The sequence below is a fragment of the Pleurodeles waltl genome, chromosome 4_2, assembly GCF_031143425.1.
Source record: "Pleurodeles waltl isolate 20211129_DDA chromosome 4_2, aPleWal1.hap1.20221129, whole genome shotgun sequence".
NCBI lineage: Eukaryota > Metazoa > Chordata > Amphibia > Caudata > Salamandridae > Pleurodeles > Pleurodeles waltl.
Genome location: NC_090443.1, coordinates 920,729,635 through 920,757,291, shown reverse-complemented (window position 1 = coordinate 920,757,291; position 27,657 = coordinate 920,729,635). Strand labels below are relative to the sequence as shown.

The 27,657-nt window shown below is 48.4% G+C and overlaps 1 long non-coding RNA gene across 4 annotated transcripts in view; it reads left to right on the top strand.

Annotated features, from left to right (window-relative positions):
• Positions 1 to 257: 257 nt before the first annotated feature.
• Positions 258 to 27,657, top strand: part of LOC138293471 (uncharacterized) — a 305,721-nt gene continuing 278,321 nt past the window's right edge. For 2 of the 4 annotated variants that reach the window (XR_011203016.1, XR_011203014.1), the window contains exons 1-2: positions 258 to 352; positions 467 to 522. This is a non-coding gene — a long non-coding RNA (uncharacterized lncRNA). The remainder of the gene's footprint in view (positions 353 to 466; positions 523 to 27,657) is intronic. The other 2 variants (XR_011203013.1, XR_011203015.1) reach the window with 1 other exon arrangement.

Here is a 27,657-nt window from a genome sequence, read left to right as displayed (position 1 = left end):
GAAAGAAAGCGCTCCCAACAACCCATAAAGAGGTTCGCATACTTCTATATATTTAGATTTAGGTTGGGTTATTCTGGGATTAGTAAATACGTGGGTTACGAACGGATTTTCATTTTTTTCACTTCTCAAAGATGGTGCCTGTTTTTCATTTCCTTTTTCCTTTTTCTCTAAACGTTTCCTTTACGCTCGAGTCAATCGAATGCGCGTTATGGATTTTTTCTCTGCTCGCGAGATCTGATATCAGTCACCCTGCTCTTTTAAAGATGGCGGACCAATATATGTCTCGCCACTCGTTTTTCGGAGCCATGTACTCGAGCTCCGTTTTCATACACTAGTCATATCGGGACGAGAGGTGAGTGGGGGCTGCAGATTGTTTTATGCGCTGTTAGCGCAGTTAGATGTTTTGACTGATATTACGGGATACAAATTCTCAACGTTTAAAATTGTGTTAATTTTATTGCTTTAGGTGTCATTTACACACCTTTACTCTGCACGGACCCACATACACGTGGTCAACGTTCGGTAGGTGTTTTGTGATTAACCTTGGGTGAATCCACAGGGTGTTTTATAATCTTATTTATTATTTCACTGTTTTATTTTGAGCTCTGTTATTGACAAACTATTTATTGTGTCAACAGAGTTGGATCCATTTATTTGTTATGAATTCCGGGACACTAAGGGTTCCCGTGCTATACCCAATTTAGGTATGGTTTGCTTTACCTTAGGTCACGTTGGTTATATTTGGGATTTTTGCACACATTGGGTTTGCGTGGTGATACTATTTTTATTTATGAAGTATTTAGGTAGTATTGCACTTCCTTTTTCTTAGGGTCGGTTGTGGGTCTAGGCTTAGAGGTCTTTTGGGAATTGTTTTCTATCTAGTACTATTTATATTCTTTATTCTCCTCGCGGGTTGTGCCTTGGTTCCTCCCTTTCATTTCCAAACTAGGTGGGGCTGATTTTGGGGTTACTGTTACATTATTGACACATTGGGTTGTATAATCAGAATTTTAGATTTCTTTGGTAAACGTGTTAATTATGGTATTATGGGTTGTTATGTGATATTGATGTAAGCAAGTTCTGTGTATCATGTTTAATGTATGTTTTGTTTTATGTTTGTATACTATGGCCCTCATCCTGACCTTGGCGGGCGGCGGAGGCCGCCCGCCAAAGTCCCGCCGTCAGGTTACCGTTCCGCGGTCGAAAGACCGCGGCGGTAATTCTGACATTCCCGCTGGGCTGGCGGGCGGCCGCCTTCAGGCCGCCCGCCAGCCCAGCGGGAAAGAGGCTTCCACGATGAAGCCGGCTCGGAATCGAGCCGGCGGAGTGGAAGCTGTGCGACGGGTGCAGTTGCACCCGTCGCGTATTTCACTGTCTGCGCAGCAGACAGTGAAATACATTTAGGGGCCCTCTTATGGGGGCCCCTGCAGTGCCCATGCCAGTGACATGGGCACTGCAGGGGCCCCCAGGGGCCCCGCGACCCCCCCTACCGCCATCCGGTTCCCGGCGGGCGGACCGCCAGGAACTGGATGGCGGTAGGGGGGGTCGGAATCCCCTCGGCGGCGCAGCAAGCTGCGCCGCCTTGGAGGATTCCAAGGGGCAGCGGAAAACCGGCGGGAGACCGCCGGTTTTCCTGCACTGACCGCGGCCAAAGCGCCGCGGTCAGAATGCCCTGCGGGGCACCGCCGGTCTGTCGGCGGTGCTCCCGCCGACCCCCCTATATGTATATCTTATATGTTTGATATTCTTTGCAGCCTTGAGAAAGTCACGGGGAGTATTCACTCCCATGACGAAACACGTGTTGGCTGTTTCCGTTTCTCATTAAAGATGAATTCTTCACTTCAAGGACTCCACCGGATTTCTGTTCACATATATGTCTCATGTGAATTGGATTATTGAAATTATGAATTTGAGAATTAGAAATTACTGACCATATAGTCATTAATTTATTTACGAGTGCCTTGGTCTCAGTGTAAATAGTCTATAGTGGTGGTATTTGGTTTATATGTGTGTGCATGAGCGTTTTTGTAACTACACTTGTTTTACTGGGAATATTTTGTTGAATTTGTTCTAAAGCAAAGATTCTGGATTTATATAAGCTTGTTCTATGTAGAGGTTTATATTTACATGTGTTAACCAGAGTGGTGTTCACACGGATGACTTACTATGGACCAGTGGATTCATACATATGACTATGTACACTGATCCATGAATATTTATTGACAATTTTTTTTTCCTATGTTTGGTTTCCACGTACACTGTGATTGGTGATTGGAAGATAAATGATTACTTATAGTAATGCACGATATTACTAAATTGTGAAAATAATATTTTCAGTCCTGTTGAAGTCAGTGGGACACTTCCCAAGATAAAACATGTGTTGGCTGAATTGAATTGAAGAACTGGAATTTGAATTTGCAATCTGAATGTTACAAGATGATGGAATTGGACATTTAACGTGAAATAAATATCATTCTACATATGAACTACTCATAAAAGAAAACTAATGTCTCAGATTAATGTCTAGGCTTGTGCCTTAGCGTAATTTTGCTGCTGTTGACAGTCATTGATTGTTAATGTTTCGGGGTTGTTGGTGTCTTCCTCCTTAAGAGCACCGTCTCATAAGAGATTTGGATCACAATTATAATTATTGTTACTAAGGATTGCATGATTCTGAGCACCAATTTCCCCTAAAAACCACCCCCTGTGTGATTTTCTGGTTGAATCCTTACCTGCGGGGCTGCTGTGTGCTTCCCTGGTGAAGGGTGGGCCCCTGCAGACTTCAAATAGCTGGTGCTCTGGGCTTGGTTTTTTGTGTGTGCAGGAGTGGCTCCATCCTGCGATTCTGGGTGAATCACTTTATAATCTCCGTGGGACTAAATATGCAAAGCATTTCATAAGGGCATTTAAAAACAGACATCCCTAAAATGGTGTCCCAGTCTTTCCCAAAGAGACTGTCCCGCCGCCCAGAAGAGGTAATCTTACCCAGAAGTGATACCTCAGCCACATGCTGACTGGTTTTCTTTGATCTAGTGTGCATTGAAGAGCTGAGCGTTCATTGCAGTAGGTGTCTGATAGGGGTTAGTACGGTCAAATCCGCCACGCAGTGGTTGGTGGAATTTTTGACGAACTCTGCACTTCAAAATGTCTAAAGCAATTGGTCCAATAGTAGGAAAGAATATACATTTATGATTCACATTCAATGAAGAAATGAATCTATCATTGAGCATGCAATTTAATTACTCTTTAGTCTTATCATATTTGTTACTCCCAACAATTAGGAGAAACTACAACAATAAACAAAAAGATATACACAAAAATGTTTTATATGTAGACATTATACAACATATACATAAAATGTTCAGCACTAGACATAAATGATTGGTCCAACATTCCTCTTCTTATTCAAAAATCCATGTGGTAATCACTAATAACTATACCAGGAATCCACATGTGTGGGATGGTTGCCTAGTCTGTCACAGTCCTAAATCATACTTATTTCCATCCCTATTCAAGGGGGGATGTGATACAAAGTCCTTAAAGGGCAAATTCAATCTTCCCTGCAACCTCTCAATGTGTAGAAAGTCAACGCGTTTCTGCCCCTTCACATATGGGCCTCCTCAGGACTAGTGAAGAGAGCCAAACCTAATAAATACAAACAATAATGTCACAACATGACACATAATCTTGGACCTGAACACCTATTACCATAAAACCATCACCAAGTGAAAAAATCAAGTGGGAAAATTATAAAAATAGTTACAAGCTAAATGCTCTGTGTAATCCATAACACCACAAAGGTGTTTAAAAGTGTGTTACATGCTGCCTAAAAAGTATTCCAAAAATGTATGAACCCTCTATAGTGCACTTGTGTAACTAAATACTTTTTCAAGTGGAAATCTATTGCCAGTTTTTTTGAGAGAAGGAAGTCTGTCAAACGTTGTACTCACCCCATGTAGAAGTATACTTCTATGTATCCCAAGTAGCTTTTTATTTATATTGTTCGGTCGTAGCACGAATAGTCTGCAAATTATACAAAAAGACTTTCAGTAACTAAAGTGGCAAAACTCTGTGACCTCTGCTGGCAGAGCAGAGTTTACCGCCCACCCTTAATTACAGTACGTTTGTCAAGCCTGACTCTTAAAAGATTATTCCCTATCAGTGGTTTTCTTTGTGTTTTGAATCTCATGTTTATTGAATTCGTACAAATAAAATGGAGGCTCCAGTTGTGATACGAGTAAATTACTGAGAGGCAGTCACAGAACATCTGAAGAATAGAGGTGTCCCCAATGCGGGGCAGGGGGCAGTTACATTTGAAATAGCTGCACATGCAGAGTATGCCATTAAAACATTTTACTCATGGGTGGTGTTTGAGGCTTAAGGCACTGCTATCGGCAGTGCCTTAGTGTAGCTTCAGGCTTACTAACCCCAACCACCAGTATCTGGAAATCCTTTTAACTTTCCAAGAGTTCCAAATTGGTTTGCCTGGTGATTTACCCCTTCCCCCACACACACGCACACACACCCACACACACACACAGAGGAATGTTATGTTGGAATACCTGATTAGTGAACGGGCAGCATGGCTAGCATTAGATAGATATATATACCCTATCCATGTCCTGAGACCCTAACAATTGCTGATGCCATATGGATCTTAAATTATACTGCCTCCTTATGGAAGAAACTCATACAATATGGATTACGAACCATGAACTCTAGCAGGACCACTAGTACAGGGGAAGGATGCCATTCCAGCAATCGTTCCACAGACAATGAACACAATGAATTTGCCTTCTGGATTGCTCACAAGACCAACCAGTTAGAAGTGGTTTACCCTCACATGACACCCCAACATAACCATAAAATACTGACTTTGTCTTCCCCTCGGAATGGTGCCACTCGAAGAAGAGTGCAACACCTGGAGAAATATATGTGTATGCATTTACACTAACACACTCATCACACCTTTGCCAGCAGTTGTCTCTGAGGTATTAAAACAAGAAAATGAGCATGGGACTGCACTGGTTCTGGACCTAGGTATGAAGTTAATGAGGAACTTCTCAACAGTTTCCTTAATAATCCTAAACAGCATTAAGGGAAAAGCATTGGCTTTGGCCTTATGTCAAAGGCTTGCAGCAGTTCCAGTTCAAGATTGTGAATAGAATAACTGAGAATCATTTTGGAAGTTTATGCCTCTTTTTCCCTTGATAACTTGAGTACATGAGACATCAAACCACATTTAAAACCTAAAAGAAAAATGTAGGGTTCAAGTAAGGAAAATCTATAATGGAAGGTAAGACGAAACAGAGCAGGAGAGATACAAGATGGACTGGATCTCCAGTAACTCAGGAGCCCAGCTTGGGTGAATATAATTTAAGGAACTGCGATAAAATCAAAAAGCCAGAATGTTATCAGTATTCGGATGGCCACTCTTCCCATTCTCTTTAGGACTCTGACAATAAAAGAATAGAGAGAGGGGGTCAGACCAAGTACCAAAGAAAAGAAGAATATAGGCCGAAGGGTGGAATGAGATGAGAAAGTGAGTGAGAATGAAGGGTGAAGAGAAAGGTTCAAACTCTAAAACTCAGTTTAAATAGAAGAAAGTAGGAGAACCTTGTACGAACATGCAATATTAGCTACAGATACTTCTGAGGAATGGAACTTCAGCAAGATTCTTCTCAATCAATCAATCAATGCATTTATAGAGCGCGCTACTCACCCGAGAGGGTCTCAAGGCGCTGGGGAGGGGGGTGGGTAGGTTACTGCTGCTCGAAAAGCCATGTCTTGAGGCGCTTCCTGAAGGCGAGATGGTCCTGGGTGATTCTTAGGTGGGCGGGGAGGGAGTTCCATGCTTTGGCTGCCAGGTAGGTGAATGATCTTCCTCCTGCGGTGGTTCTGCGGATACGTGGGATGGTGGCGAGGGCGAGGCTGGCTGAGAGAAGCTGACGGGTGGGCGTGTAGAACGAGAGGCGGCGGTTGAGGTATTCGGGGCCCATGTTGTGGAGACCTTTGTGTGCGTGGGTGAGGAGATGAAGGTGATCCTCTTGTTGATGGGGAGCCAGTGCAGGTGTTTCAGGTGGGTGGATATGTGGCTGTGGCGAGGGATGTCGAGGATGAGGCGTGCGGAGGCGTTCTGTATGCGTTGAAGACGTTTCTGTAGTTTTGCGGTGGTCCCTGCGTATATGGTGTTTCCGTAGTCAAGACGGCTTGTGACGAGGGCATGGGTAACTGTCTTTCTGGTTTCGGCGGGGATCCATCGGAAGATTTTTTTGGAGCATGCGTAGGGTGTTGAAGCAAGATGACGAGACGGGGTTAACTTGCTTGGTCATAGTGAGGAGGGGGTCCAGGATGAATCCGAGGTTGCGTGCATGGTCTGAGGGGGTTGGTGCGCTGCACAGAGCCGTGGGCCACCAGGAGTCGTCCCAGGCGGAAGGGGATTGTCCGAGGATGAGGACCTCCGTCTTGTCTGAGTTCAGCTTTAGGCGGCTGAGCTTCATCCATTCCGCGACGTCTTTCATTCCTTCCTGTAGGATGATTTTGGCGGTGGTTGGGTCTTTGGTGAGGGAGAGTATCAGCTGGGTGTCGTCGGAGTAGGAGATGATGTTGATGTTGATGTTGTGTTTGCGTGCGATGTCGGCGAGGGGGCTCATGTAGATATTGAAGAGGGTTGGGCTGAGCGAGGAACCTTGGGGTACGCCGCAGATGATCTCTGTGGGTTCTGAGTGGAAGGGAGGGAGGTGGACTCTCTGGGTTCTGTCGGAAAGGAATGAGATGATCCAGTCAAGGGCCTGTCCTAGGATTCCAGTGGTGCGGAGGCAGGTTATTAGGGTGCGATAGCACACGGTGTCGAAGGCAGCCGAGAGGTCCAGGATGATGAGGGCGGTTGTTTCTCCGTTGTCCATCAGAGTTCTGATGTCGTCGGTGACTGCGATGAGGGCGGTTTCTGTGCTGTGGTTGGCCCGAAATCCTGATTGGGAAGGGTCGAGCGAGTTGTTAGCTTCAAGAAAATTGGTCAGCTGCTTGTTGACGGTCTTCTCGATGACCTTGGCCGTGAAGGGGAGAAGAGAGATGGGGCGGAAGTTCTTCAGGTCATTGGGGTCAGCCGTGGGTTTTTTCAGGAGGGCATTGACTTCTGCGTGTTTCCAGCTCTCGGGGAAGGTGGCAGATGAGAACGAGCTGTTGATGATGCTCCGGAGATAGGGGGCAATGACGGAGTCGGCTTTGTTGAAGATGTGATGGGGGCACGGGTCCGAGGGGGAGCCGGAGTGGATGGTGTTCATGGTGATTCTGGTCTCCTCAGAGCTGATGGGGGTCCAGGCGTTGAGTGTAGTGGTGGGGGCTGTTGGTTCGGTGGTGGGCGGCGGGGTCTGGGGTCCGAAGCTGTCCTGTAGGTCTGCTATCTTTCGGTGGAAGAACGTAGCGAGGGAGTTGCAGAGTTCTTGTGAGGGCGTGATGACGTTGGAGCTGGCGCTAGGGTTGGAGAGCTCTTTGACGATGTTGAAGAGTTCTTTGCTGTTGTGGGTGCTGTTGTCTAGTCGCTCTTTGAATGATGTCCTTTTGGTGGAGCGGATCAGCTGGTGGTGTTCACGGGTGGCGATCTTGAGGGCTGTCATGTTTCCTGTGGTGTGTTCTCTGCGGCAGGTTTTTTCGAGGGAACGGCAGGATATCTTGGATTCTTTGAGGGCGTCCATGAACCATGGGGGTTTCCTGATGCTGGTCCCGCTTGGGTGGCTTTTAAGTGGTGCGAGGTTTTCGGCACAGTTGGTGAGCCACTGTGTGAGGCTGAGGGCTGCGTTGTTGGCGTCAGTGGTGATGGCTGGTGGGTTTTGGTTCAGTGTTGAGAGGAGCTGCTCTGTGGAGATTCTGCTCCAGCGTCTGCAGGGGATTTGTTGTGTGCGATGGTGGTGGGTCTCCTGTTTGAAGGTGAAGTGGACACATCTATGGTTGGTCCAGTGTAGTTCAGAGGAGTGGCTGAAGGATATGTGGTTGCTGGCGGAGAAGATGGGGTCGAGCGTGTGGCCAGCGGTGTTGGTGGGGGTGTTCATCAGTTGCTTGAGTCCGAGGTTGTCGAGCAGGGTGGCGGAGTTGTTGTCGTTGTTTTTTTCCAGGTGGATGTTCAGGACCCCGAGGAGGATGTAGTCTGGTGAGGCTAGGGCGTGAGGTCTGATGAAATCTGTGATGGTTTCGCTGAATTGGGCGCGTGGGCCCGGGGGTCTGTAGACGAGAGTTCCTCTGAGGGTGGTTCTGGGGTCGGTGTGGATCTGGAAGTGTACGTGTTCGGCGGCGAGGGGGGTGTCTTCGGTGGTGGTCGTGATGTTGATGGAGTTCCTGTAGATGATGGCGATTCCTCCTCCGGTTTGGTTGATGCGGTCCTTCCGGGCAATCTTGTAGCCGTCGGGGATGGCTATGGCGATGTCAGGAGCCGAGGAGCCGTTCATCCAGGTTTCTGTGATGAAGGCGACGTCTGGTGCTGTTGTGTCCAGGAGGTCCCATAGTTCGATGGCGTGCTTGTGGACAGAGCGTGTGTTGAGGAGGATGCACATGGGGTGGTTGTTGGTGCGAGGGCCGGTGGGAGGTCTGCAGGCTTGGTGGAATGTGTACTTGCAGGCTTGACAGGTGAAGGGTCCATGAGTTCGTTTAGGGCTGGCTTGGTAGCAGGTGGCTGTTCGTCCAGGGTTGAGGGCATTGAGGGAGACGGCGTTGTATCTTGGTCGGGTGTTTGGAGTGCAGTGGGGGCCAGGGGTTCTGGTGCTGGGCGCGGTCCAGGCATGGACGGGCGCAGACGGGCTTGCCTTTGGCGCGCCAGCAGCGCGGCCGCACAGCGGCCGCCATAAGAGGGAAGGGGGGGAGGAGGGGGCAGCTGGGAGGCGGGAGGTGGGAGGGAGGACAGCGAATGAGAGCAGGGGGGGCGGAGCCGCATGGGTGGCAGCGGCGGGAAAAGCGGGGAAAGCGGGAAAAGCGGGGAAAGCGGGAAAGGGCACAGCAAAAGAAAGAAATGGAAAGAAACAGTGGAAAGCGCACAGAAAAAGAAGAAATGGAAAGAAACAGTGGAAAGCGCACAGAAAAAGAAGAAATGGAAAGAAACAGTGGAAAGCGCACAGCAAAAGAAGAAATGGCAGGAAACAGTGGAAAGTCAAGAGAAGTACCTTAAATACCTGAACAACCCTTAGAAAGGCGTGGCAGGGGCCTGGGCAGGCGGAGCTGCAGCGGCGGGGAAGCGACCTACCCGAGGGTCAAGGGTCGCTGTCTCTGCCACGCAGCGGCCGCCATAAGAGGGAAGGGGGGGAGGAGGGGTCAGCTGGGAGGCGGGAGGTGGGAGGGAGGACAGTGAATGGGAGCAGGGGGGGCGGGGCCGCACGGGTGGCAGCGGCGTGAAAAGCAGGGAAAGCGGGGAAAGCGGGAAAGCGCACAGCAAAAGAAAAAAAATTAAAGAAACAGTGGAAAGCGCACAGAAAAAGAAGACATGGAAAGAAACAGTGGAAAGCGCACAGAAAAAGAAGAAATGGAAAGAAACAGTGGAAAGTGCACAGAAAAAGAAGAAATGCAAAGAAACAGTGGAAAGCGCACAGAAAAAGAAGAAATGAAAAGAAACAGTGGAAAGCGCACAGAAAAAGAAGAAATGGAAAGAAACAGTGGAAAGCGCACAGCAAAAGAAGAAATGGCAGGAAACAGTGGAAAGTCAAGAGAAGTACCTGAAATACCTGAACAACCCTTAAAAAGGCGTGGCAGGGGCCTGGGCAGGCGGAGCTGCAGCGGCGGGGAAGCGACCTACCCGAGGGTCAAGGGTCGCTGTCTCTGTTCCGCAGCGGCCGCCATAAGGTGGAAGGGGGGTAGGAGGGGTCAGCTGGGAGGCGGGAGGGAGGACAGCGAATGGGAGCAGGGGGGGGCGGGCCCCATGAGTGGCAGCGGCGGGAAAAGCGGGAAAAGCGGGGAAAGCAGGAAAAGCGGGGAAAGCGGGAAAAGTGGGGAAAGCGGGAAAGCGCACAGCAAAAGAAAAAAAATTAAAGAAACAGTGGAAAGCGCACAGAAAAAGAAGACATGGAAAGAAACAGTGGAAAGCGCACAGAAAAAGAAGAAATGGAAAGAAACAGTGGAAAGCGCACAGCAAAAGAAGAAATGGCAGGAAACAGTGGAAAGTCAAGAGAAGTACCTGAAATACCTGAACAACCCTTAGAAAGGCGTGGCAGGGCCCTGGGCAGGCAGAGCTGCAGCGGCGGGGAAGCGACCTACCCGAGGAGTCAAGGGTCCAGCAGAAATAATGATAGTGCTTCAGAGTGTCCAGATGTTTCTGGTGGCAAGTCCAACTGATAAATACATGAAGGATGAGACTCCAGATAAACATGTAAATCCTCCCAATAGGAATTACATTTTAGACATACATATTGAGGGGTTATACTGCCCACAATTGAAGCAGCCTTCTAATCACATTTATCTGAAGATTATGACATATTATTAGCAAAAATCGACTGACCACACGTTTTCATTAGGGAAGCTCCCCAGGGAGAGGAGGAGGAAATGTGAGTAGATTTTTCCTCCACAGCGCTTGAAGACATCAGCGAAAAACTACCCTAATTAGTGGGCTGTTATACAAGTGCTAGCATTATACAGAAACCGAGTGGGGTAGGATAAACACTTACCTCCACATTTCATTCCCTTATACAGTGAGCCCTAAGCACAGACTCAATATCCCTTGAAGCCAGAAACAATATATCCCTTGAAGCCAGAAACAAAGGAGGATATAAAAGCTGTACTAAATCAATTGCAATATCAGGGCATTATAGCACCCTGTCTTTCACTGATGATCATGCCTCTTTTTCCTGTCTCTAAATCAGACAGATTCTATAGAATAGTTTTAGATTATAGACCTCTAAACACATACACACACACACACATGAACATGTGTAGTTCAAAACGCACATAGCACAGGCTTAATGACAAACCTTGCACGGAAAAATACAAAATATTCCAGGACACCTCCAGTTGGTTCTTCAGTCAGAATATAGCACCTGAAAGTGAGTATCCAACCAACTTCAGTTTCAGGCATACAGTACTCATTGAAATAATTGTCTATGGGGTATACGAACAACCCTGGCTTGTTCTAAGTACACATAATTGTGTTCTTAGAACCTGATCAAGAAGAGCTATCATACATTGATGACATCTATCTCTCAGGTGATCATTTAGCTGCACACTAAGAGTGGACTGGGTTGATCCATAGATTCATAGATGGAAAACATCACACAGTTACAAGGTTCATACACAGTTACAAGGTTCATGCATAGATACATACACAGTTACAAGGTTCATGCATAGATCCATAGATGGATAACATCACATAGTTACAAGGTTATCTTTAAGAAATCTACATTGCCAACCAGATAATGACTTATATTGAATATGAATTATCCAATAAGGACAAGGGACTGGCATTTGATTTCCTTAGAATTGTGCTACCTTGGAGCCTCCTGATACACATGAAAAAGTTATGATCCCTGTTGGGCTTCCTTAACCTCAGATGGACTTACTTCACAGTCAATGCTGGGCCATTGAAGCCCTTATATGACTTCATTTATTTTGTGCTGCAAAACAATGGATGAGCAAACACACTGATATCTTGTGTGCACTAAAAGCAGACATGTTAGAGACAAAATATTTCCAGACTAGGGATAACAAGACAAACCTAGTGTGGCACTGGGTTTTTTGCTTTTCTGATCACCCAGTTTTTTTACTTTTTACTGTGGGTGATTCTCACTACCAGTGTCTCATCCACAGTAATCACATGGCAAACAGACTGCACATGTTTACCATCAGTGTTCACCTTTTAAGATAAGGCTGCAATGGTACCGCAAGGGTAATGGGCACTTGGCTGGTTACACGTGAATTCATGTGCTCACGTGTGCGGGCTGCATATAGAACACTACTGTCATGCAAAGCTCAGTAACAGTGCAAAGTTAGACTGGTGCAATGGAGACTCTGCGGGATTAGGTAGTCACCTGGGATAAGCCTCATGAGGGTAGTATACACCATTAGGGAAAGTCATTCTGCTTTATTGTTTTATCTATAGTGACACTCCATTATACACATAGGGACGGAACTGTCTTGGAATGTAATTTTACTTCCACCTGGCCTACAGAGACCATTGACGTCTTGAAATGGTGTGTACCCTGTACGAGAAAACCAAATTAGCAATTTCCAAAATGCTAACTGTACAACTAATGGATTATTCAGAGTTTACATGTCTTCGTAGCTTAGCTCAGGTATTCCATGCTGAGTAATCTCTTTTCTCCAGCAGCAGGAACAAAAACAGCTGCCACACAAAAGGAGCAATTAACAGTACTTCTCCCAGCTCCTGAGGCGGAAAAGAGTGGGGCGGATGAGCTGTATCAGTCACCCAGCTGTCACACCAGGGGTGGGCCTGCCCAAGCCCACTGAACAAAGGAGAGTGCTCAGGCAACTACAGCCACTCACTGGGGTGCTCCATTTGAAATTCCAGTTGGCAAGTCCCTTGCAGTGATGTCAGCGAGGGGTGGGGCTAAGACCCCAGTAGCTGATGTGACCACTGAATCCTGAATGAGTAATTTTGGATTGTCCCAGCAAGCATTGCAGGAGGGTTGGGGTAGGGGTAGAGAGGTGATGTGGAACCCGAGGATTGGCTAGGGGGGTGCCTGTCTTCTGGAACCTTCCTCTCCCCTTTATAAACTCTTGCACAAGGAGAAGGCTCTCTTTTGCCTATAGACTTTCTATCCACTTCATTGCTGGATCCTCAGACTGCCATGGAGCGCTGGAAGGAGGAACACCCTCCACTCAGGACCAGGACTCTCTCTAGTTAACCCCAGGAGCAGTGGGTCTCTGCAAGGGCCAGTGATGCTGGCCCTCTTATACCCCCTGAGGACCAGTTGGGAGAAGCCCTGGACTTTTCTACACCCACCGACAAAGCCACAAAGAACTACTGGCAAGAGAGCCAGACCAGCATTTGAAGGACAAGACCGCTTTGGAGGTGAGGAGGGTTGTTCCATCTGCCCTTGGTGGATAGAGCTCGCCACCAGGACTTCAATGAGCCCACCAGAATTGCCCCAGGTGGCCCAATGGGGCCAGAGATATGGTATTCTAATATTTGGCATCCTTTAATCTATTTTTCCTCCCTTGGAGTGTGTGGGGCTCCATTCCCAGTTTGATTAAATCCCCCCAGGATGAACTAGGGCCCAGGGAATAGCTTGAAGGAGCAGTGTATTGTTTTATTCAGCTGGTGGAGAGGTACCTCATCCCCCAGGCAGATTTCTGACTAAAAATGTATAAAAGCACTCTTTGTGTGGTTACTCCCTCTAGGGGTTGTTTGTATGGTTACAATGCAATGCTTTTTCATAATTCTGCTTCACTGTTAAGCCCTCTAGGAGTTGTTTTGACAATAACAGTTCAATGCCAAATATATGAAAGAATCCACAACCACAAGGTTTATTCCTGATAAATGTTTTTGTGTTTTCATAGTGATAGCGCATTTTTTATTAGTTCTGCATTATCGCAGTAATGACAATGACTCATGCCAAAAAATGTGTTGTATGACAAAATAACTATTCAAAATCACTGGATAGGTTTGGGTGACCCCTCTGGGAGGTCACCAGCGATTACACAATATCAACTACAGTATGTTCCATCTGTCAATGTATATGTGTAAATTACTGCTTAGTATTTAGTAGTATGCGCACAACAAATGCACTTCTTCTTTTTCTAGAGAAAAGTACTGTCTAGGCAATCATTTATTGAGTGTTATTATTCTGTGTCAGTGATTAGTTATTACTAGCCCATACCTCCTAATACTTGAGTTCTGCACCTAAGATGGGTGCAGTGGATTTAAATTTCAGTATGATCTGCCTCTTCAGACAAAAGCTTTCCTACAATATACCAGAATGCTAGTCTCACTCCAAAGGCCTTACCCACTGAGTCATACCACAATGTGTTATACATGGACAATTCTGCACAGCCTGTGCAGCAGTGCAGGGTTTAGTGAAAGATAGCGAGATTCACCCCAGCGCACCCACACCAAAAACCTAGGTGACATCACTGCACAACATGCAGAAATTCATCAATTGGTACTTGCTTTGCAGAAGCTGACCTGCCAGTTCACACACTAACAGTGTCCTATGCATTCTTCTGTGTGCAAAGTTACAGTGTAGAAACATTGGTGCCAGAATAGAATCAAGGATTCAAAAGAAACAAATAATTAGGGAAAGGGAAATGTTCACTGGTCCATATGATGCACTCTTTGGGTCATCAGTGTGATGGGATTCACACCAAAGAGAACTGTGTGACTGACTTAGTTGCAATGGAGGCAGTACAGACTGTTAAATTAGCGGTCTTGTCTAGATCTCAAATGAATATCAACACAGATATACTAAAAGTGCCACAGGCAACATTGAAAAGTGTAACCCCTCCAGCTGTCTTTCGTCTCAAATGCTCCTATATTCTCAATTCAGATAACACACCTGTGGTTACTGTACCCGGAGTGTGAGGGAGGATCCTAATAAACTGTCAAGATTAGACTTAGTCAAAGCAGCCCATGAGGGGTTGTCATTTGCTCATGCTGGGATAAATACAACCATAGCAATGATACATCCACGCTACTGGTGGCCATGCTTATAAATACAGGTCAGATATTATGTGATGTCTGTCAACAGATTAAAAATTCTACTGCTAGAAGACGGGAGCAGACTCCTACAACAGTCTACAATATACCATTGGTGGTTATATTTTTTGACTATGTTGGGTCAATACATTCTTTTAACCAATATTCCCTTATTCCCTGTTGGAGGTAACAATGATCACTAAGGTCGTTTAGGTGTATTTGCAATGATGGTTTAGTGTGGAGTCCCTTAAAGGGTGATTTGCTCTTACTATGTGTGCTGCAGAATGCAGCACACTTAGAAAAAAGCAAAAAAACTAGTAGAAATGTAAGCCTCACTCCTAGTTATCCCATACTAACGTCATCTCTGGTCTGGCGTTAGATTTTGGCGCAGCTTCTGGTTTACGAAAAGTCGTAAATCTGAGGCAGTGACAAAATGCAATGGATGTTGCTGTGGGACGCCCACAGCAACACTCACTGCACATACCTTCCATGCAAGGTGCTGCGTGTGAAGGGGCCATATATACAAGGTGGTGTTCAGGCATATGCCACCTTGTAAATACGGTGCAGGGCATTGCGCCACCTGAGCCTCACCTGAAGTGACACCCCGGATGCCCTTGGGGGCCCACACATGCCCCAAAACACCTTGCGAGCTTGACCCATGTCTGATGCACAATGCTACACCTAAGTACAACTACAACCTTGGGTCAGTAACATGTCATTGAGCTCCAGTGGCAAATAAATGATGTGCCATGTCAACAGCCAGAACAATCTAAGATTGACTTTACTCTATCTCATTACAGAGGATGATGGCTTACCTCCTGACGCGCTGCCTGTCCTGGATTTTACAGATGATATAGATGACCAGCTGCCAACCATCAATGAACAGACTCTCAAGGATGTTCTAGGATCCCTCCATACACCACCTCTAGTCGCAGGGAGGACACACAGCATTGCAGGGTCTCCACATGAACCATCCAGCTACCAACACACGCCACCAGCCAGTACTCACACAGCCCTGGACTCTGAGGACCCAGAGATCACCTTTCAGAGGACAGTGATAGAAGTCCAGCGGGAGCTGGCCAAGTGGGTGTGGATGGGGATGGAGACCATGGCGGGCAGCCTAGAGGGAGTGCGGACGTGCCTCAGTCCAAATAAGGACAACTCAGCTGCCATCAGAGGCACTCACTACCCACTGTGTGGACTCCAGCAGTCTCTGGCTGACATAGCTGCTGTCATGAGGCAGAGGCTATAACAATTGCCCTTCCAAACTGGCAGCAGGATAACAGACAATAGGCAGGGGGCTATGCAGAATACCCTGAAGCCCATACAGTGGGAAGTGGCCTCCCTCAGGGAAAACATGGCTGCCTACCTTTGTGATGTTGCTGCGGTGTTGAAAAATCAGCAATTCCTCCTTGATGCAGTGATGCCTTATGTATTCCCACAAATGGCAGCTGCCGGGACCTTTAACTCCACATCTCTATCCCCTGAAGTGTGTGTGGCCCCCTCTACTTCTACAACAGCACCAGCCATGGCAAAGGAGGCACCACACACATGAGAGGATGAAGATGTAGAAGGAAAACATTCAGAAGGAAAAGCACTGGGTAGCACCAGTCTGTGCCACATGGACAGTTTCTCCTTGGTTCTGGGCTTAAGCTCATGCCAGTGTTCACCCAACCATAGTTGACTTGTCTGCTATGTACTGTGGGAAACACCCAGAAGCGCGACTCCGGAACAACGAAGTCGTGAACAAAGCAAGCGGAACCACGCTTGCGTGAACAAATACTTAGTTTTTCTGTGCCTTAACCACTCATGTGCTGAACAACGCACATGCGTGGTTAAGGTACAGAAAAAGGGAGTCAGCATCGGGAGAGGACGCGTCAGGTAATTGGAGCTGGTGCAGGGTTGGGGGTCGTTTTTAGAGGTGGTAGTTTGGTGCTTAGGGTCGGGGTTGTTTGAGTTTTAGGGACGGGGTGGGGGACCGGGGTTGCTTTAGTTTTTAGGGACGGGTGGGGAGTAGTTTTAGGGGTAGGGCTGGGGGGTAGGGGTTGTTTTAGTTTTAGTGGCAGGGGTGGGGGTTCAGTGTAGTATTAGTTTCGGGGGGGGTCGGGGTTGTTTTAGTTTTTAGGGACGGGTCGGGGTAGTTTTAGCTTTATGGGTGGGGTGAGGGATTGAGGATGTTTTCGGTTTAGTGGTGGTGGTGGAGGGTGGGGGTAGATTTATTTTTAGGGGTGGGATACTTCTGGCCGTTAGGGCAGGTGGGGGGTCACATACCGGAACCACGCATGCCGTCCCACACATGCCTTTATGAGGCATGCCTTTACAATGAAAAATTGTTGTTAAGGCATGCGTGGTAAAGGCATTTGTGGTAACAACAAGGTCGTTGTTCCGACCATGTTGTTCAGGCAAACGTGGCTCCAACATTCATTGCTCCATCACACATTCATGTACTGTCATTGTCTCTTTCTTACCAATTGGCAATTTGTTAACTCCTCACTAATGCACACTACTCCTAACCATGTCTCATGACATGTCCCTCAACCTTGGACTGTGATTGTGCTACATATGACTAAGGTTCACTCATGGGATAGGTGAACTGGACATTGTATAGAATTCACAAATACACTTGGACCAGTAAATAAAGCACCTTGTACACATAGCATTTCTACGTTTACTGTGATCCATCTACTCAGCTAAATGAATGCATTGTGTGAATCCATGTCAATATGTACAGAATATCAGTACATGAGTGCATGACTGTCAGACACAAAACCACACACTAGAATCCTAACATGAGAAAGGTGAATGATGGTGTTGTTGGCTACAACCAACTTAGTATTCTATAAAAATAGTGAACAGATATCCTTTGAAGTTGACATACGGCATGTATGACTCTGAATCAAGTCAATGATAATTTACCCAGATGGGAATACCAGTACGACTTATTTGTGTGGTCCAGGAGAAGCTAACCTTATTAGTGATGGTCATAATGTCAGTGTTGCAGGATACAGTTCCAATTTTGCCTGTTGTCAGATGTGCCACACTTGCCAACAATGAAACTGCAGGACCCCACCAACGACAGGTGAAGTTCCATACTTACCTGTCCAAAATAAAGTATACATACACATTGTGAAAGACTGGAACAGTGGATGGCAAATGTATGGACTAGTTGACGTTATTTAGCAGCCAATCTGACGGCTCCTTGGTCACAGGGGATGCACATAGTAATCCTTAGAAATCAAGACAGTAAGCATACCCTAGGGCATTCCTCCAATTTGGCCAGTGCGTTCATGAGAACCCCCAGACACTCAATCAACCTACAAAAAAATGAGTCTAATAGAAACAGGATTTATTGTAAAATTTCTACCAACCATATACCTACAACTAACCTAAAAACTACCCCATGCTAATCTAACCTATAGTGACTTAACTAACAACTACATCTATCTTACCTATTCTAAACTTATCTTACACATGTAACACCACACTCTAAACATTTTCCTTCCACCCCCTTAAGAGACAAGATACACGTAGGACAACACATGGCCTAAACAAGTATATATTTTTTGGTATGTTAAAAATAAAAAATATATACACAAATACCCCAACATGACCCCTTACCCGACCCCCCTCCAATATATTTGTTTTAGAAAAACCCACTGCCCCACTGTACTTAAACTAACCTATGCCTACTGTACACTAACCTATTACTAAAACCTAATCTAAAACTATGTACAACAGTAAAAGGGAGGGGATGGAACTGGGAGGTGGTTGAACAAGATGAGTTCATTTTTTCATTTTCTTTAGATTTTTCTTGATGTACCGCAACATCCTCCTGTTGTCAGCACTCTCCTCCTCCAATTTGTCCAGTCTGGCTAATATTTTGGCCATGTCCCGTTTCATGTCTAGTTCAAATTGGCTGCTTACTACTGCAACAGGTGGCTGAACAGGTGCCTGGCTCCTGACAGGTGCAGCTGACGTGGAGGGGCTTGGACCTGCAGAGGTCCCCTGCACCCCTGATGTCATCCCAACACTGTCCTTTTTTTGGCTACTGCTGCTGTGGAGGTCCCCCATGTGCAAACGCTCACCATTCCTGTGTCGCCTTTTTCCTTGCGGAACCTCCTTCCCATTCTGTGGTAGCCAGCATCCACCTCTATAATGTTCCAGTAGCGTTCTGCACTTTTGTGGAATGCATGCCTTTGTTCTGGTGCCATATTGGCAGTTGAAAAAAGAGGGGGATCAAGCATCAGATTCACCATTGGGTGGAGGTTGAACAGACATTTTATGTATACTGCATATACAATTAACACATACATTCCACCACACATTCCTCAACAATTACTTACTTCTCGTGTATGACTATTTCCTAACAGCCATCTATGGTATCCTGTACATGTCACTGGGATGACGGCTATTCATCAGGCAGGACCACGTTGTGAATACTTCTGAGGTTTGGCTTGGGAAAAAGCATGGACTTTTCTCACAACCATCTGTAGCTGAGTTCTCTCCTAATTGTGTACACTACTGACTGTTGTCCAGCACAATATGGGCCCTTGCAGTAGTACAGTCTCAAGATATATCTGAAGGGTAGTGAGGCACCTGTGGTGCATGTGTCTCCTACATAACCCCCTAGAGACCTCTAAAGATATAACCTACATCTGTACCATCATGTGAGTAAGTGTAAACTATGTGTGGCACACAGTGCTGTCAATAGTACTGTGACAAAGTAGTTGTCAACAGGCATGGTATGCACATAAACAGCTGCTCTGAGACCTATCAATGAATATGTGGCCAGCCATTCCAATTCCTAATACACACAATTCCATGCGAACACATGTTGCCCCTTGTGCTACAAGAATGCCATTCTCATTGCACAACATTCCTCTGTCCTGGGGAGTGGAAGGCCACAGTCTCTCAAGTGGGAGACTTACCCATTGGCTCTGGAGGAGGCAACATGCCCTGTGCGCTGTCCTGGGGAGTGCAAGGCCACAGGCTTCTTCCACTGGTTCTGGAGGGGGCATTGTGCCCAGTGATCTTCATCCTGTGGAGGATGGGGTGAGTGGATGTTTTCTCCACAGGTTCTGGAGGGGGCGTTGTGCCCAGTGATCTTCATCCTGTGGAGGATGTGGTGAGTGGATGGCTTCTTCCACTGGTTCTGGAGGGGGCATTGTTGCCAGTGATGCTGATCTTGGGGAGTGCAAGGTCACAGTCTCTCCCCTGGGAGTCAGACCCACAGGATTTGCAGGGGCCAGGCCGCACAACAGCCCATAGATGCAGGACTACACACTGCCCGCCGGCGGTGACGGCTGCTCAGTGATGGTAGTGGTGCTGCTAATGGTGGATTTGGCAGTAGTGGGGGGAGGCTCAAGCCCTTCCCCTGAAGCCTCGGATGGCTGCCCACTGGGGCTGCTGCTGCTGGTGGCGGTGCTGGTGGCGGTGCTGGCAGTGGTGGGAGGAGTCTCCAGCCCTTCTCCTGCAGCCTCAGATGGCTGGCCACTGGGGCCGCTGCTGCTGGTGACGGTGCTGACAGTGATGTGGGGAGGCTCCAGCCCTTCCACTGCAGCCTCGGATGGCTTCCCACTGGGGCTGCTGCTGCTGGTGGCGGTGCTGGCAGTGGTCGGGGTAGGCTTCAGCCCTTCCCCTGAAGCCTCGGATGGCTGCACCACCTTGGTTGGTGGTGGGGCTCCAACTGAGTCACTGCACCACGGCTCTTGTCTCTGCTGCCTGCTGTTGCAGGCCCCTTTCCCCGCCTTCCTGCAGCTGGGGCTGCCTCCTTACCCTTCTGTCCAGAAGACGGGGCTGCCTCCTTGCCCTTCCTTCCTGCAGCTGGGGCTGCCTCCTTGCCCTTCCTTTCTGCAGCTGGGTATGCCTCCTTGCCCTTCCTTCCTGCAGCTGGGGATGCCTCCTTGCCCTTCCTTCCTGCAGTTGGGGATGCCTCCTTGACCTTCCTTCCTGTAGCGGGGACTGACTCCTTGCCCTTCCTTGACGCACTTGGGGCTTGACTCCTTGACCTTCCTTGACGCACTTGGGGGGCTGGCACCCTGTCCGTCTGGCTGGCTGGTGGCCGGGATCCTTTCCCACCTGGAGTAGTTGGGGACACTACTGTGCCTGTGGACTGGGTGGCTGAGGTGCTTGCCTGGGTTTTGACCACCATGGCCTGACTTGAGGGATGTGGGGAAGGGGTAGAGAAGAGGTCAATGTTGGCGAGGTACAGCTTCTTTGAGACATTGGGGCAGGAAGAGGGATATAGTTTGGGAGTGGAGGAAGAGGGAGTGGTCGTAGGAGGTGTGAGTCTGCTGTGTTTGGGTGAAGGTGCATGGGCTGGATGCTGTTGTGAGGTGGATGGCTGTTGGGTGCCTGAGTGCTTGCGTTTGTGTACTTTGGGAGGAGGGGGCACAGACACAGTGGGAGAGGACACAGGGGATGTGTGCATTTATGTGGGGGTGGTGACTGCCAGTGAGGGGTGTGTACTGATAGGTGTACTGGTGATGGTGGTAGTGGATGATGATGTAGTGCAGGTAGGTGTGAGTGTAGGCGCAACTGGGAGGGAGGTGGATGACGAGGAGGACGGGACCACAGTGGAGGCAGTCAATGTTGGTATGTCTGATTCTGGATGGTGTTTGTGTGAGTGCCTGTGGGATGAAGTGTGGTGCTTGTGTTTGCCTTGTCAACTCTTGTGTGTTGTTCTGGGTGCATGCTTGCCTGTGTGCTTGGGATAGGTTGGGGTTGAGGCAAACGGGATGGGGTAGAGGAAGTTGAAGGGGGAGGGTGGAAACAGGGACAATGGCTGCCATCATAGAGGAGGCCAGAGCCTGGATTGATCTATGTTGGGCCACCAAGCCAGTGTGTATGCCCTCCAGGAATGCATTTTTCTGTTGCATTTGGGCTGACAGCCCCTGGATGGAATTCACAATGGTTGACTGCCCAATAGCACTACCAGTCACAATGCTAGTCATCAGCCCATAGATAGGGTCACCTAATGCCAATTGCAGCATACCTGAGACCCACAGACCCCTGCCTAGTAGTGGATGCCTAGTAGCTTGGTTGGAGTATTTTTGCATCAGAACCCTGCCCAACATGGGACCTACCCTGCAATGCCAGGCCTGGGCTAGGGGAACCCTCAGGGCCCACACCTCCCACCTGGATACCACCCCACCAGGCGCAAGTTGTATATTAGGGCACTGTACTCGCCCCCTTGTGGCTGCTGTGATGCCACCAAGCACCCATCTAGCTCCGGATAGGTCACTGCCAGTATGCGGCCAGCAGGGGGGTCAGGGTTTAACCGACACCCCTTCCTCATTGGGAGGCCATCCCCATCTGGGCATCCGCCGTCTTCCATGCCCAACATCTCAGGTCCTCCCACCGTTTCCGACAGTGGGTGCTCTGCCTGCCGTAGACCCCCAGGGTCTGCACGTCTTTGGCGATGGCACGCCATATACCCTTCTTTTGATGGGCGCTGACCTGCAGGAAAATAGACACAGGGAAAGGTATTAGTCCGACCGTCCTGCCTGTAACACTCATGACCCACCATGCCCCTTCCCATCCCCATTAGCACACACATAGCCCACCATACATGCTGCACGCTGCCCAGGGCCCATCCACTCCACCACATGAGGCCTTCACACCCAGCACTCCATGCTTTCACACCCTATGCATCGTACTCACGGTGTACTCACCTGTTGGTCTTGAGGCCCATAGAGTGGTCAGTACTGGGGTAGGATCCCATCCACCAGTTGCTCCAACTCCGCCAAGGTGAAGGCAGGGACCCTTTCCCAAGTCACACGAGCCACGGCCAGCTCCAGACACAAGTCACAGCAGCACATGCAGTGTAGGCCCTCTCCTGTTGAAGGTCAGGTAGCAAGTGAGTGCACAGATAGAAAATGGCAGTCACGTCAGTGGTGGCGCATACCGTTGCTGCTGGCGTACATCACCATTGGCCACTATACCCCATAGGGCCCAATGTTAACTAATGAGTTGCACTGTGGTTCTCGACAGCCTCCCGCAACGGCGCACGTCAGCGGAATTACCTCATTTTCACCTGTCCCTCCATACAGGACAGCCGGATGCCATTTCAGGGGGGGGGTGCAGGCCATGGCTCCTAACTGCATCACAGTACACAAATGCACCATTTGGACATCTCCCACAAAATACTGTTACAATCACAACATGCTTTGAAGTGTAGTGGTTGGAATGTAGAGATAATGACCAGCTGCTCACTATTTTACCCCATAGATTGCAACCGCTGCAGATGAATAGGAGATGGAGACATCCCCCGTGTACAGAACCCTGGTGGACTTGGCAACAATGGAGGACAGGCACATTATCCTCACCTATATACTTGACAGGGCCACAATCACAGAGCTGTGTGCCCAATTGGATCCTGACCGAATCTCTGCTATCCGTCACCCCACCGGGATCCCCCCTCTTGTGCAAGTGCTATCAGTGCTCCATTTCCTGGCAACTGGCTCCTTCCAAGAGACAGTGGGCTTGGCAGCAAGAATGTCACAGCCTATGTTCTCAATAGTGCTGACCAGAGTGTTGTCTGCCCTGATTAAACACATGTGCAGCTACATCGTTTTCCCCCAGGTGGAGGATTTGGCCACAGTGAAAGCTGACTTCTATGCAATGGGAAATATCCCCAACATTATTGGGGCTATTGATGGAACACATATTGCATTTGTCCCCCCCCCCCAGGTGAAATGAACAAGTGTTCAGAAATCGAAAGAGCTTTCACTCCATGAATGTGCAAATGGTGTGCCTGGCAGACCAGTACATCTCCCATGTCAGTGCAAAGTATCCTGGGTCTGTGCATAATGCCTTTATCCTGAGGAATAGCAGCATCCCAAATTTGATGGCTCAACTCCAGAGGCACAGGGTGTGGCTAATAGGTCGGCCCTGGTTCCCACCCAGTATATGTTGGTATATAGGAATGGTGTGGGCCTAAGTGTTAGTGTGTGGCTCACAGTTGTCCCTCGATATTTGCAGGTGACTCTGGTTACCCCAACCTCTCATGGCTACTGACCCCTGTGAGGAATCCCAGGACAATGGCAGAGGAACGTTACAATGAGGCACATGGGCAAACAAGAAGACATATAGAGAGGACCTTTGGCCTCCTGAAGGCCCGGTTTTGTGGCCTCCATCTAACAGTTGGATCCCTGTGCTACTCACCCAAGAAGGTCTGCCAGATCATCGTGGCATGCTGTATGTTGCACAACCTTGCCTTGCGTTGCCAGGTGTCTTTTCTGCAGGAGGAAGAGGCTGGAGATGGCCGTGTGGCAGCAGTGGACCATGTGGACAGTGAAGATGAGGAGGCAGAGGATGAGGATGAGGACAACAGAAGTGCAGTAATTCGTCAATACTTCCAATGAGACACAGGTAAGACAGTGTTGATACACATATAATTGATAGTTTGATCTGTGACATAGTGACTGGCAGGCTGTGTATTCCTACTTCTATGCCCACTCACTGTACCCTTTGGCATCTCTTTTTGCAGATGTTGGTGCCCCACCATTGCTCCTGGTGTGTTCAGTGCCAACTACAGGTCTTTCCAATGTAAACATTACTGTACAGTTGAATTGCATTATTTGAACCTTTGTTAAACAAATACCTTTTGAAAACATCTGACATACGCCATACTTGTGTTTTATCAAAGTGTGTTTATTGCAGTGCTCTGAAGTAGAGGGGTTAGTGCAATGGGCTGGGCTGATGATGGAGAAAAGTCCAGGATAGAGTCCAGTCTATTTAAATCACAGGTGCATTGTCCAAGGGGGCATAGGAAGTGGAGCAATGGCAGTTCAAGGTGGACAGGGTGACAGAGTGGGACACAAGGGTGTCAATCGGGAGAGTCTTATTTCCTGGCCGGGGTCTTGGCAATAGTCTCTGGCTTCTGCCTGGATCGTAGGAAACGTATACGGGGTGGTTCTCCTTCTGCAGGGGGAGGGATGCTGGTGGCCTGTTGTTCCTATGACGGGGCCTCCTGTCCACTAGCGGCAGCGGAGGTGGAGGGCTGTTCAGCATTTTGGCAGTGTCAGGGGCTCGCTGTTGTGCCACTGCCTCCCTCATACTGTTGGCGATGTCTTCCAGCACCCTTGCAATGGAGACCAGGGTGGTGCTGATGTCCTTCAAGTCCTCCCTGATCCCCAGGAACTGTCCCTCCTGCAGCCGCATGTTCTCCTGCAACTTGTCCAGTATCTGGCCCAGCGTATCCTGGGAATGTTGGTATGCTCCCAGGATCGCGGTGAGTGCCTCCTGAAGAGTCGGTTCCCTGGGCCTGTCCTCCCCTTGTCGCACAGCAGTCCTCCCATCTTCCCTGTTGTCCTGTGCCTCTGTCCCCTGAACCGTGTGCCCACTGCGACAGACCCCAGGTCCCTGATCGTCCTGTGTTTGTGGACGATCAGGGATCTGTGTCCTGGTGACAGAGGTTTGGGCCCGCTGTGTGGGTGCTGTGGTGGTGTTTCCTGAGGGGGGAGGCTCTGTGGTGGTGTGTGACTGTACCTGGGTAATCAACTGTCCGGAGGTACCTGATGGGCCAGGTTGGTCAACCAGATCCAGGCGAGCAGAGCTGCTGTCATCACTGTGGGCCTCCTCTGTGGGGGGAGTAGATGTTGCTGGCACCTCTTTGCCAGTAACATTGGGTGGGTTACCTGTAGGGATGTAAATGCAGTGTTATTTTTTCGGCGTGTGACATATTCTGCATGGGTGTGTTGCTCTCTATGGTTGTTATTGCCCTGGCAGCTTTGCCTTGTGTGAGTTGTTATTTGGTGGGCTAGGTGATTCTCTCTAGTTTGCATGCTGTGGTGATAGGTGTACATGCAGGTCTGTGAGGGGTGTCGATGCATTGGTGTTGCATGCAGGGCTTGGAACTGGGATGAGTGGGTTGTGATGGTGGGGTATGTGGGAGGTGGTGGAGTGCTGGGATTGAGGGTAGGGGTAGGGGTATGTGATGGCATGCAGGTCAGGGGTGATAGTAATAGAGAGTTGACTTACCAGAATCCAGTCCTCCTACTACTCCTGCCAGGCCCTCAGGATGTATGATTGCCAAGACTTGCTCCTCCCATGTTGTTATGTGGAGATGAGGTGGGGGTCCACTGCCAGTCCTCTGTACAGCCAATTGGTGTCTTGCTGCAATAGAAAGCACCTTCCCCCGTAGGTCGTTCCATCTCTTCCTGATGTCATCCCTTGTTCTGGGGTGCTGTCCCACGGTGTTGACCCTGTCCACGATCCTCTGCCATAGCTCCATCTTCCTAGCAATGGATATCTGCTGCACCTGTGATACAAATAGCTGTGGCTCTACCTCAGAGAACCTGGGATGTCGTTGTGGTGCCATGAGTGTGGTGTGGGGGGTATGGGTGAGGGTGTGTCAGGTGATGTGTTGGGGTTTGTGATGTAAAGTGCGTGTGTGGTGTATAGGTGATGGTGGTATGTGGCTCTGGTTGTGTGGGTGCTCTTGCTATCTCTCTCTCAGATGGCAATGGTTTGTATTTGTAAAGGGTTGTGGGTGGTGTGGGTGTGTGTTTTATAGTTGTGTGGGTGTGGTGTGTGTGTGTAGTTTGAATTGTACAATGTGGTGTTTTGAGTATGTGTATTTTGAGCACGGCGGTATGTACCTCCAATGGTTTACCGCCTTTGAATGTCCGCTGCAGTGATTCGTGGGTCATAATGTTGTGGGCATAGTTCTGTTTGCGTAACGGTGTGGGTTTTGCTACCGCCAATTTCTCACTGACCTTTGCGCTGGCGGAGTTGTGTGTGTGGCTGTATAGTGACGGATTGGTATGTGGGTGTCATAATATGGTTGGCGGTTATCTGCAGCAGCGGCATTATATTGGCGGCAGTTGACATGGCAGTAAGTGGCATTTACTGCCAATGTCATAATGAGGGCCTTAATATTTTAACTTGAGTCCAAATAATATTGAGGAAAGTGCATACATTTGAAGGGAGCATATTTACTATTATTATTCTGACCCAACTAACGTAAGAGAAAGAGCATATATTTAGGGAGTAAGACTTACTATTCTAACTCTTGTCGAAGAAACATTAAGGAAAGTATATATGTCTAGATATTAGGGTACAAAAAAATACACTGAAAGTGTGTACAGCATGGACCTCTGATTATTAAGGCTGAATTCTCCTTTCTACAGACTGCCATTGTGTGAAAAGTGCATCTTAATGCACATTGTGATGTGAATTGGCAGTCCTTCACTGGTGTGTGGCAGCTTACATCAGCTCCCATTAACAGCCACATAAAAAGTCAACCACAGCCGATCAACCAACACTGTATGTGCTCTCCAGTGATGGGCACACCTACATTTCATACATTACAATTTGTATCTTTAATCATTTGGTATGGAAATGTGCAAACTTTATCCCTCATTATGAACATGGCGGGAAAGACCGCTCTGCCTTCGGGGTGAGCGGGCATGGGCAACTCGGTGGGGAGGAAATGGGAGGGCGGTGATGGTATGGGGGTGGCAGAAGATGACACAGAATGGGTGGGTCCACTAGGGTCTGCCACTACCAGGGACATCCCATCGGAGGACGTATCAGTGTCACTACCTCCAGTGGTAGTTGCCTCCCCCGTGGTACTCCCCTCGCCCTTCAACCCACTGGTCCCCTTGGCATCGCTTAACTCTGCCTCCGTGGAACCGTGGGCTGCTGCATCCCCACTCACCGGTGCCACAGCTTCCTCACCAGATGATGCTAATGTACACGGACAACACAAGAGAACAGGGATGGGGAGACAAAACAGGAGAGACACTTGGAAATAGCTGAATAGAGGTACATACCTGGTTCACACATACACCCACCCTGCAAATATTCCACCAGGCAGCACCTACCGCTATACACAGGACCACTTTTTATCAGAAAGAAAATTACCAAATACATCCAACAAAGAACCCTCCGCTCAAGACTGGCACCCCACCTTAGAACACCACCATACAAGTAAAAGACTGTAGGTGGTACATCCTTCTCCGTCCAAGCAGCCAAACTATGGAATTCATTACCCCCAACTATAAGAGCCACAGATAACTTTCTTGTTT